A 10,838-nucleotide genomic window follows, 5' to 3' on the forward strand; every position below is an offset into this window, starting at 1 on the left:
ACCATATTGAGTGAGACTATTCTGTACATTTCCACAAGAGGGCGCTACTAGCGCATGAATGCCCTAACTGGGCAATAAAGTAGTGTAGGTGCAGGTTCTGATGATGTTCTTACAGAGGTGAACTACAGCTCCTGCCAGGTGGAAACAACATCTCTGTACAGAAAGAATGATAGTATGTTTATTGAATTCATGTACTGATCAGCAGGCCAAGGCAGCTTGGAGTTTTTTTTTCCACATTTTGATTTTGGGAGAAAATAGATTTTATATTGGTAAAATGCACCAATCAGGCATAACATTATGACCACCTTCCTAATATTGTGTTGGTCCCCCTTTTGCTGCCAAAACAGCCCTGACCTGTCGAGGCATGGACTCCACTAGACCCCTAAGGTGTGCTGTGGTATCTGGCACCAAGATGATAGCAGCAGATCCTTTAAGTCCTGTAAGCTGCAAGGTCAACACCTCAAACTTGTTGTTGTGCTCCTCAAACCATTCCTGAACCATTTTTGCTTTGTGGTAGAGCGAATTATCCTGCTGAAAGAGGCCACAGCCACCAGGGAATACCGTTTCCATGAAAGAGTGTACATGGTCTGCAACAATGCTTAGATAGGTGGTACATGTTGCACATTTTTCCTGCTTCTAACACTTAAACTTTGAGGACAAAATGTTCACTTGCTGCCTAATATATCCCACCCGCTAACAGGTGCCGTGATGAAGAGATAATCAGTGTTATTCACTTCACCTGTCAGTGGTCATAATGTTATGCCTAATCTGTGTATGTTATAGCTGAAAGCAAGAGTTCAGTAATGCAGATTCACTGACAGACTTAAAGCATCAAACATATTAAATCTAATTTCTATATATATTTTTTTAATTTTATTAAATTAACTAGTGCTAACAATAAAGTTGCATTTTAACTGCAGCATGTTATAAACAATTTAGCAAAATTAGTATATAGTTCCTTACTTTCGTTTGTATTTACTGTAAAAAAATGATTGTGATTTTAACTGTAAAAGCTGTAAAATGCTACTGTAAAAACCTGTTAATTGTTTAACAGTAACTTCCCTTACTATATTTTATGGATCAGAGTAAACATAAGAGTAAAGAGTAAACATATGTGAATAATTTATTCCACATTATTAATTTTGATATTATGATCTAGTCTTTCTTAAAGTCTATTAAGTTATTTTTGGCACATTTAAACGTTACTTTTACAAAACTACCTTTTGCCTTTACAAGTCTGTGATCTTATAAAAAAATGTTACATTTGCCCCAGATGTGCTGTCCATGTGGTCACATGATGTACGTTCATCTTCATAGAACTGTCTGCACAAAGTATTAAATGTTTCCTGTGGTCTAATGTGTTACTTCCTAATTCACACATTGTTTGAGACTCGTTCTGTCTCTTTTCTCACTCGCTGTAATGGAGTTGTTCATCTTCATTGCTTTTCAGCTTCTTATAGAGGTTCAGTCTTACAGTAAGTGATCTCTGCTGTTTAATGCAGATAAAATACAGTATGTTCACATTTTTTGTGAAAAAAGTTTAATTGTCAAAAATATTTCAGCTTGTGTGATCAATAGTAGAACTGAGCAAACACACAAACCTAACCTCTCTGTTTAAGGCATATTAGTTTTACTTCCTCATGAAAATTCATTAAACTGATTGCAATTACCAGATTAAACCAATATTTGTGCCACTAGAAAAAAGAATGCATGTATTAATTGGACTTGATCATGTAAACACCTTATTTGGAATATAAAGTGTAGTATTTATTTACAGCTGCATGTTCATATGAACATAATTCTGAGTGTTACTTGATATTGGCAGTTGAGAAAGTGCAGTATTGAAGCTTGTTTCTGACATGGAATAAAAAGTTTAAAAAGTAATTGCAACTTTATATTTCACTATTCTGATTCTTTTTTTTTTAGAACTGTGAGAGATAAACCCGCAATTGTGAGTTATTAAGTCAGATTTGCGAGATGTAAACTTGCAATTAAAGAAAGTCACAATTGTGAGATAAAAAGTTAATTTTTTTATTCTGTGGCGGAAACAAGCTTCTATAGTGCAGTTATGGAAAATAATAAATAAATAAAACGTTTTTTTTTTCATAAATGAAATATGCAAATCCTACATGGCCTACATTTTACTATTCATTGTGTAGGTTAAGCTAAAGGTTTAGTTTAAAGGTTAAACTAAAACATGCAAATCAAATATATCAATCAACATTAAATGCTTCTACACAACAAACAAGCAAGACATTAATAATCAGTCTGATTCTCCTGCTGCCATGTGACAGTTCTAGGTGAAATATTTTACTTCTGTGCTTCTGGTTTGGAAATTGTTGCTGCTATGTTTATTATTATTATTAATTATGGATTATCTGACTTAAACAGGTTCACTTCAGAAACCCTTCATCAGTTATAATAGTGATGATGTCCAGCCCATCATATCATGTGAAATACCACATTCAGTCAGAGCTGATTTCATCTGTCATCTCTACACTGAGGATGATCTTCTGTACAGAAGCTACTCTCAAAAGAGACAGTCTGGAGAACGTGTTTGTATGTTTTATGTAGCTCCTGGTGAACTCTTGACACGAATAGTGAACAGACAGCTGAGCTGTGATTATTCACTCAACACTGAACCTGAGATCAGATCACCGCGCAGTGAAACATACACCATCAGAGGTGAGGACTTTTTACTGTGGTCTTTTTTTTTTCTCTTCTTTTTTTCAGTTTTAATCAGAAACACCTGTAGAATTTTTAAGCCAGTATGATTTATGTAGATCATTAAAATATTATGAAAGTTTGATCAATACAAGAAAAATTCACTTTATACGAAAAAAAAAAAAAAAAACATGAAAAAAGCTGAATGATACGACTGTATCTGTGTATTACATCTATAGGACACTTCTGGATGGATACTATTTTTAAAGACCCATTCAATAAGCTGTATAATACAACACTGAAAGATCAAATATACTAAATATAGGAAATAGTTGAATATGGTTAATCATAATCCTGTGGTAACAGTGGGACTCACTGTAGGTCAGTATCATCCATGAAGTCAGAAACAACAGTTGTGTGATGCTGTTACTGAATCAGTGCAGTGATCTGTGAAATCTTCTTACACAGAATAACTTGTAGGTCCTTTTCAGACAAACGTTCAACCACAGCATGACTTTGGCAAATGAACAGTCTGATACATTTAGACAGGAAGGAAGTTGTGTTGTGTTGATCATGTAGTTGAGACGACAGAGAGACAGACAGTGTCAGACGCATCTATGGAGGCTGATGGAGTCATTCTGTTCTGCAGCACCTTTTGAACTCTGTGACTTTACAAATATTAACACATTAATGTTAAATAAATGTTGATTTTTATACAATGGCAATAAAATGAACAGGATGGTGATCTGTGTCTTTTACATAAATGGAAGAGTAAATGATACAAAACTCATAGTTTTAGTCTTTGAAGGTAAGCAGGAAGTACAGACATAATTCAAAAAGACGAAGCTCATGATTGTGCTGCTTATTGCGTGTTTCACCTAATATGTTTGCATATTTTAGTGCATTTATATACATGCATAATACAAAAAGATAATCCACTTTCCAATTATCTGTTATCATGGTTTTTACAGTGTTTAGTTCAGTACAATGTTAAGATTTATGCCAGTCTTTGTAAAGACAATTTTTATTTTAAAAAAAACTTAAGATGTTCTTTCTGCAGTTTCAACAGAAACATCCACTCATAAAACTTCACAAACAAAGAGAGAAACATGTGAGTAAAGTTTAGTGTACCTGACAATAAAAGTTTTCTCAAATAGTGTTTATTGTAATTCATATAGCTCATTATTTCACCATTTCAATTTCAGCAACAACGGCTGTCAGTTCCACCACTGAAACCCCGACATCCACCAGAACTGGTAACTTTCATAAATATCAGCAGAACGCCATATAATGAACATTCTTCTTACAGTGACTTCAAACACTGAAACACTGTATATATTTATCATGTATGATTTAATTAGAGTTTTCTTCTGTTTCTTCTGTTTCAGCTAGTGTTCACACTTCAACAGCTGGTACTAAAGATTATCAACACACACCACTACACAGAGGTTTTATTCTCAATCATTTTCTTCCATATTTGAAATGATTTGACTATTGCATTCTCTTTCAGATCTCTGTAGAACATTTACTTCTTTCCATGCACACAACAAAAGTAAAACAAATCAACAATCACATCAATTGTCAGGTGGACTGATGTATCTAAAGCACTCATATTAATCATCATAATGCACATAAACATGTATTAAAGTGTTGGTTTTGTTTTGACACAGAAACATGGTTTATAGTTTTGGTTTCCACTGGTGTTGGTGTCATTTTGACTGGATTCATCTGTCTGTGTCGGTTTGCAAGTAAGTAAAGTTTATAATTGTTCACTCCATGCTGTTCAATATAGAAATTATCATGTGAATTTATCATTAAAACAACAGAGAGTTGACCAAAATGCTGGAGTAAAAACTGAACATAATACAGTAGTTCATTGTTTTCTAGGTAAAAAAAGAAGAAAACTGTAAGTTTTATTTTTGTTTTTTATGGTTTTAGTTTCAGTTTTAGTTAACTATGTTTATCACCTTATCTGATATATGCATGCATGAAAAGATGGCATAAAGATCAGTATTTGATTCTTAGCACTAAAATGAGATCAATAACATCAGATGTGCACAGTCAAGAAATTGGTATGGTGAGTATCTTTGTAATTAATCTTTAAAATCACAAATATTTACAATACCATAATGAGTATGAATGGCTGAAATGGACATGACCTTAATTATTCTTAATGTTTTTTAGAGTTCTGGACCTGCAGAGACATATTCTCTGATCACTTCAGTACCAGCCACATCTCAGCCCATATCTGTGGGTAAGAGAACATCAATCTCAGATAGCGTGCAGCTTAGTAACAGATGTCACCAAGAAAGACTGCTAAATAAAACTGCTGAGTTAAAAACACCATATAGTGACCACAGCTTCTCAGAAACTGGTACCCTTTCCTCTTTCAAATCTTTAGCAGATCAGCATTATTAGCCACATCTTCTCTTAAAGGAACAGTTCACGCCAAAATGAGCTATTTTACATAATGTTTGCACTGTATAATGAAAGAAGCAGTGATGAGAGGCTGTAAAGCTTTTAAAATGACAAGTTTCAATCTTTAGGAGAAGCCATTTCACATTGGTCCAGTTGTTTTGGATGGTTTTCTATTGACTCTGTTTGACCCTCTTCATCATGCTGTTCTTCCAAAGGCCTCGAACACCCAGATTCCCATCAGGACAACACACCAGATCCCACAGAGACTTCCTCTTTCATTATGTCTGAAAATTCAATTTACCAGCCCTCAGGTACGTTTTTTTTCATTAGAGTGGTTATATCATGATGAATCAAATCTTTCTTGTTCTTTACTAATGGCTAATGAACTAATTACTAATGTTGTGATCTAATGATTAGAGAGTCAGACTTGTAACCTGAAGGTTGTGGGTTTGAGTCTCAGTGCCGGCAGGAAATGTAGGTGGAGGGAGTGAATGAACAGCGCTCTCTTCCACTCTCATTACTCACAGCTGAGGTGCCCTTGAGCAAGGCACCTAACCCCCAATCACTGCCCTGTGCCACAGCAAATGGCTGCCCACTGCTCCGTGTGTGTGTGTGTGTGTGTGTGTGCGCGCGCACTTGGTTGGGTGAAATGCAGAGCACAATTTCTGAGTATGGGACACCATACATGGCGTCACGTCACATGCTTTGAAAACATGAGCTCATACAGAGGAAGTGGAACAAATACTAAATTCATCATAACTGTTGAACAATCAGTCTGAGAATAGATGATTCTGCTTTGCAAAGTGCCACAGCTTAAAATACATTAACGCTTTATGACAGAGAGCTTGTTCATGAAGGTCAAAACATGTTAAAGTAATATGACGCTTCTGCTTTATAGATGTTTTGGTCAATTCTCAACAGAAACGGGGAAATACAAAGGAAAATAAGGTAATATGTGAACAGTCACACCCCAAACCCACATAACCAAGTGAGACGTCCATCATGAACAGAATACAAACACATTTATCTTGTCTTTCTTTATTTTTTTCCCCTCCAGAATGTTTACCACCTGTACTGCACGATCCCTGACAAACCAGTTCACTCAAACGCAGCAGATCAAGTCTACAGTTTGGTGAAGATGCAATGATAAGTCTCAAGACTTGTTTCATTATGTACATTTATTATAAATAAAATATCCTTACTTGCTTACAAACCATTAATCATGTGTAGTGCATTGTGACCTCTGTGACCACTCAGAAGATTTTCTCTAGATTTTCTCTAGCTCAATACTGCCTTGTAAGAAGTGCTTGGGATTCAATAAGCTGTTATGATGAATGAAAAAATGTTTTTGCACAAACATAATTTCAATATATTTGTAAAATTCGCATCTGCTGAGTGTTTTATAATGGATGCTGGCTGAAGAAATGTGTTTTGGAGGAGTTTGCAAGGGTCAGTGGTGTTTATGTAATGTTTCCCACAGGATTTTGTGAAACTAAGAGGGGTGGATCTGTGTCTCTGTTGGAGGGCATGTCCAATCTGGTGCATTTAAGGGCTTTTCAACACTGTGGTTAACCCTGGGTTATAGTCTTTCTAAACCCCTGCTCCGTAGGGCCAACACACTTTTTGCAGTGTTAACCCCGCATTGCGGTGCCAAACTTGTGCTTTGTGAAACAATGTAGTGTTAGAATGTTACAGCTAGAACCAATGGGTGGAGCTCGACGTCCAGCTTCCCCTCTCTGGATGTAGCTTGATGTCCAGCCCTAACCATAACCCTATCCCTAAACCTTACTAGGTCAAGCTCCACCCATATTACATCCAGAGAGGTGGAGCTGGAGCTGGACGTCATTTGCAGTGAATGGCACTTGTCATATTCACATGCTTTAGACAGTCACAGAAACACTGCGTGGTGTATAAAACAGTAGTTTCAGGATTCTTGGGGAAACGTGACATTCGGAGTGATGAAGAGACATTTCAAGAACCAGCATGTAAACCAGCACCATTTTGGTGAGAAAATGGATAACAGAGAACAGTTGATAAAACGTGGATTAAAACTTTTAAATGTTAAATATTTATTTCTATATATTTCTAAATGTTTGTAAAAACAAGATTAAATGTAGGTAATATTGTATACATTAATAAAAACTGCATTTAGAACTGTATTCATTCAAAGGACGTATCATGTAAACACAAGTGAAGTGTACTTTACTTTTTTTTTTTTTTTACAGGATTTAAGTTAATCAGGAAACATTAACAAATGAGGCAAAAACAAGGTATATAAATGTACTACACAGTATATTAAATGATTTCCTGTGGTCTAATGTTCTAATCCTCTCACTGTGTGAAACTCGTTCTGTCTCTTTTCTCACACTCTCTGTAATGGAGTTGTTCATCTTCAATGCTTTTCAGCTCCTTATGAAAATTCACTCTTACAGTAAGTGATCTCTGCTGTTTAATTGCTTTTTAAACAATGTATGTCCACATATGTAGTGAAAAAAAATTCATTGTGTAAAATATTTTAGCATGAATGTTACATGAGAAGTTTTAATATGAGCACATGAACTATAAGCTACCTGCCATATTTGTTTTGTTTTTGATTTCCTACATGTAATTCTAGTTGTAATCAGCTAAAATATTGTCTTAATTTAGTTATAACAATCAAGTTAATGTTTCTACTTGATGCTTACACAAAAAGAATATGATATAATTCTGATTACTATTCATGTTAATGTCAGTATGTGTTTTGGGATGTTTCAGAATCTCCTGCTGTAAAAGTTTCTCCAGAAGTTGTAGGAGAGTTCAGCTCAGTGAAGATGATCTGTGAGACTCCGGGCCCTGTCATACACTCGGCGCAATGTGATGCGACGCAAGTGTTTTTTGCTAGTTTCAGCCCGACACAGTTATAATTTTCACATCCTGTGCCACGTTATTTAAATAACAAATGCACTCACACCCATCTGTTCGCCCATGGGCGTGCTGCTCTGACAAGAGGTGCTTTCAGGCACATTGCTGGTGTGTTGCTATTTTGAGGCAACTGAAAACGATTGTGCCATTGACCAACAAAAACCTGGTCTAAAGTCAATGGTGCAGTATTGTTTTTTTGTTATTTAAAGGGCGCATTAGTAATAAGCGCCTATAGGGGGGTACACAAAGCATGTACACTCTGCTTATTACACACACAAGGACGCGGCAGCACACAAACATGCCAAATATTAAAAATAAAAGGATTACAATGTAAAAGATTATTGTGTACATAAAGATAAAAATGCCTGCATATCATAAAGAGAATATAGGGACAACCCTTTTAGACCATGCGCCTGGCGCGCCGACCGTTTTTTCCGTCATTAAACTAGCAAAAGTGTATTCGGACACGCCCTAAGTGCACCTGTGCCATGCGCTTCAGACCATGCGCTTAGATCCTTAAAATAGGGCACTCCATGTCTTTAATCTATTTATTTGTGAATTTGATTTTTTTTTTGTGAATATATTTACATTTATTTGTGAATCTCAATCTATTTATTTGAAATAATGCAAAAATTCTAACCCCATGAAAACCAGCTCCTAGCTCTGACCCAGTGACAATAACAGTCTAGACGCATGCGTACCGAGCCGGCGTTCGGACGTAAACACGGAAGCAGTGCACTGCGTTCACTGCATCAACTGCATAGAAGTCTGACAGGGAAGAGGAAAAATTGTTGAGTTGAAGTCGTTAGTCTGGACTCTTGAACGCGCACACATACACACAATATAGAATATATATGATTCAGTGATTGTAATGTTTTAGTGCACAAAAGTATTTTCATCCCTTCATAACGTTACGGTTGAACCACTGTAGTCACATTGACTATTTTAACGATGTCTTTACTACTTTTCTGAACCTTGAATGTGGTAATTTCGTTGCTTTCTATGGGAGATAAAAAAAAAAAAAACCTTTAAAAAATCTTAATTTGTGTTCCGAAGATGAACGAAGGTCTTACGAGTTTGGAACGACATGAGGGTGAGTAATAAATGACAGAAATTTCATTTTTGGGTGAACTAACCCTTTAAACTATATAACATATGACATTGGCATATAGGCCTACTTTACGGTCTCATCATTACTGTAGAGCATTTCATTACACTGTACACCATCACAGATTTTACAATATATTTATTAAACTATAATTGGCCATAATCCCTTCCCATGATTTACTAGAGGCTACATGTATGTACTAGTTTCATGTCGCTAACATCACATCCTACTCGACACAATGTTGACTCTATCAGTTTTCATACCAGCCTCGCCTGAAACCACCAGAGAGTCAAAAGCATGTAAGTGTATTCCTGTCTGGACTAGGGGTGTCGCAATATACCGGTATTGACGATAATCGTGATATTCAAAGCATGAAATATTGACATCGTGTTAATTTAGGGTGTGACAATATACCGGTATTGGTGATAACCACAATATTTAAAATGAATAGGACCCTTATGATATCATGACATGTAAATACTCCAGCGCCAGTACCTGGTTGACCTCTCAGGTGGCAGTATTGCACCTTAATGCTGACACCTGTCAAACAAGAAGACGCAGCGCGCGCAGCTATTCCGAGAAGAACCATGTCGTCCGAGCGGGAGAGTAAGAGGCTCTGTCCACACCCGAAAAAAGTAAGCTTGACAGTATGGGAATCTTTCTGCTTCAAAGAAAATAGCTCCTCAGACAGCACGATCTGCAGAATTTGCCTGGCTACAGTCAGTGCGAAGGGTGGCAACGCCACGAACCTTTTTACCCACCTCCATGTCCATCACCCTGCGGATAACGACATTTTACAGAGTAAATTGCGATTATTTTACTAGTCATGGAATGGGAAATGTTATATTAACGTGTTAACAGTGATTTTCTGTGTTCATTTATATATAAATACAGGGTGATTCTTTTAATAAGTCCCGGATTTTCTTTACTCATCTTACTCAGCGTGATGTAGCTATGCATGCAGTTATATGCCCTCAAAATTCAAGAGACACGGGCATTTTTGCCTCGAAGAGTTTTTGTCATTATATCATATGATATCATGTAATTGTATTACAATATCACACGAGCAAGAGTGCCTGTTTTCCCCAAATCAGCACAAATGCAATGTTCATTTAACTTATTGTTAAATGAACAATGTGAGTTACATTTTAGACACAGTATTGTTAATATTGTTTGTTTTTTTTTCTTTATTTCGCCAACGAAAATTTCAAAATTATGGACAGTAGAACAGAGTCCACTGAATCCGCGTTTTGAATGAATCAGTTTAATTAATGATTAAATGACCCATTCAATAAAGACGGTCACTTGCTTCCTTCCTGAATGAATCAGTCATTTGAACAAATCGGTTGAATGAATGACTCATTCACTCATTAAGACAGCGACTTGCTGCCACCTACTGGCAGTTTAGTTTCATATTTAAAGTACATTTTAATTAAAAAGTTAAAATTAGAAATAATTCCATATTTAAATAACTAAGTTTATGTAGACAAATTGTAAATGCTGTGTAAACATATTAATGTCACTTCTCATTCTGTGTCACCTCTGTGTTGCAAAGATGGATTTTGTTGATAATGATTTCATTTGATTGGTAACAGCCATAATGTATAGGCTACTAGGCTAGTATTTTTTTTTTATTTCTTCAGGTCTTAAAAAGCCTTAAATTTGACTTTAAAAAATGTGCAGCAACCCTGAAAAAGAAAAACTAAATAAACAAAGTGAAAATTAATTTGACTGATAAATTTTTTTT

This window comes from Ctenopharyngodon idella, chromosome 11 (assembly GCF_019924925.1).
Source record: "Ctenopharyngodon idella isolate HZGC_01 chromosome 11, HZGC01, whole genome shotgun sequence".
In the NCBI taxonomy this organism is placed as follows: Eukaryota; Metazoa; Chordata; class Actinopteri; order Cypriniformes; family Xenocyprididae; genus Ctenopharyngodon; species Ctenopharyngodon idella.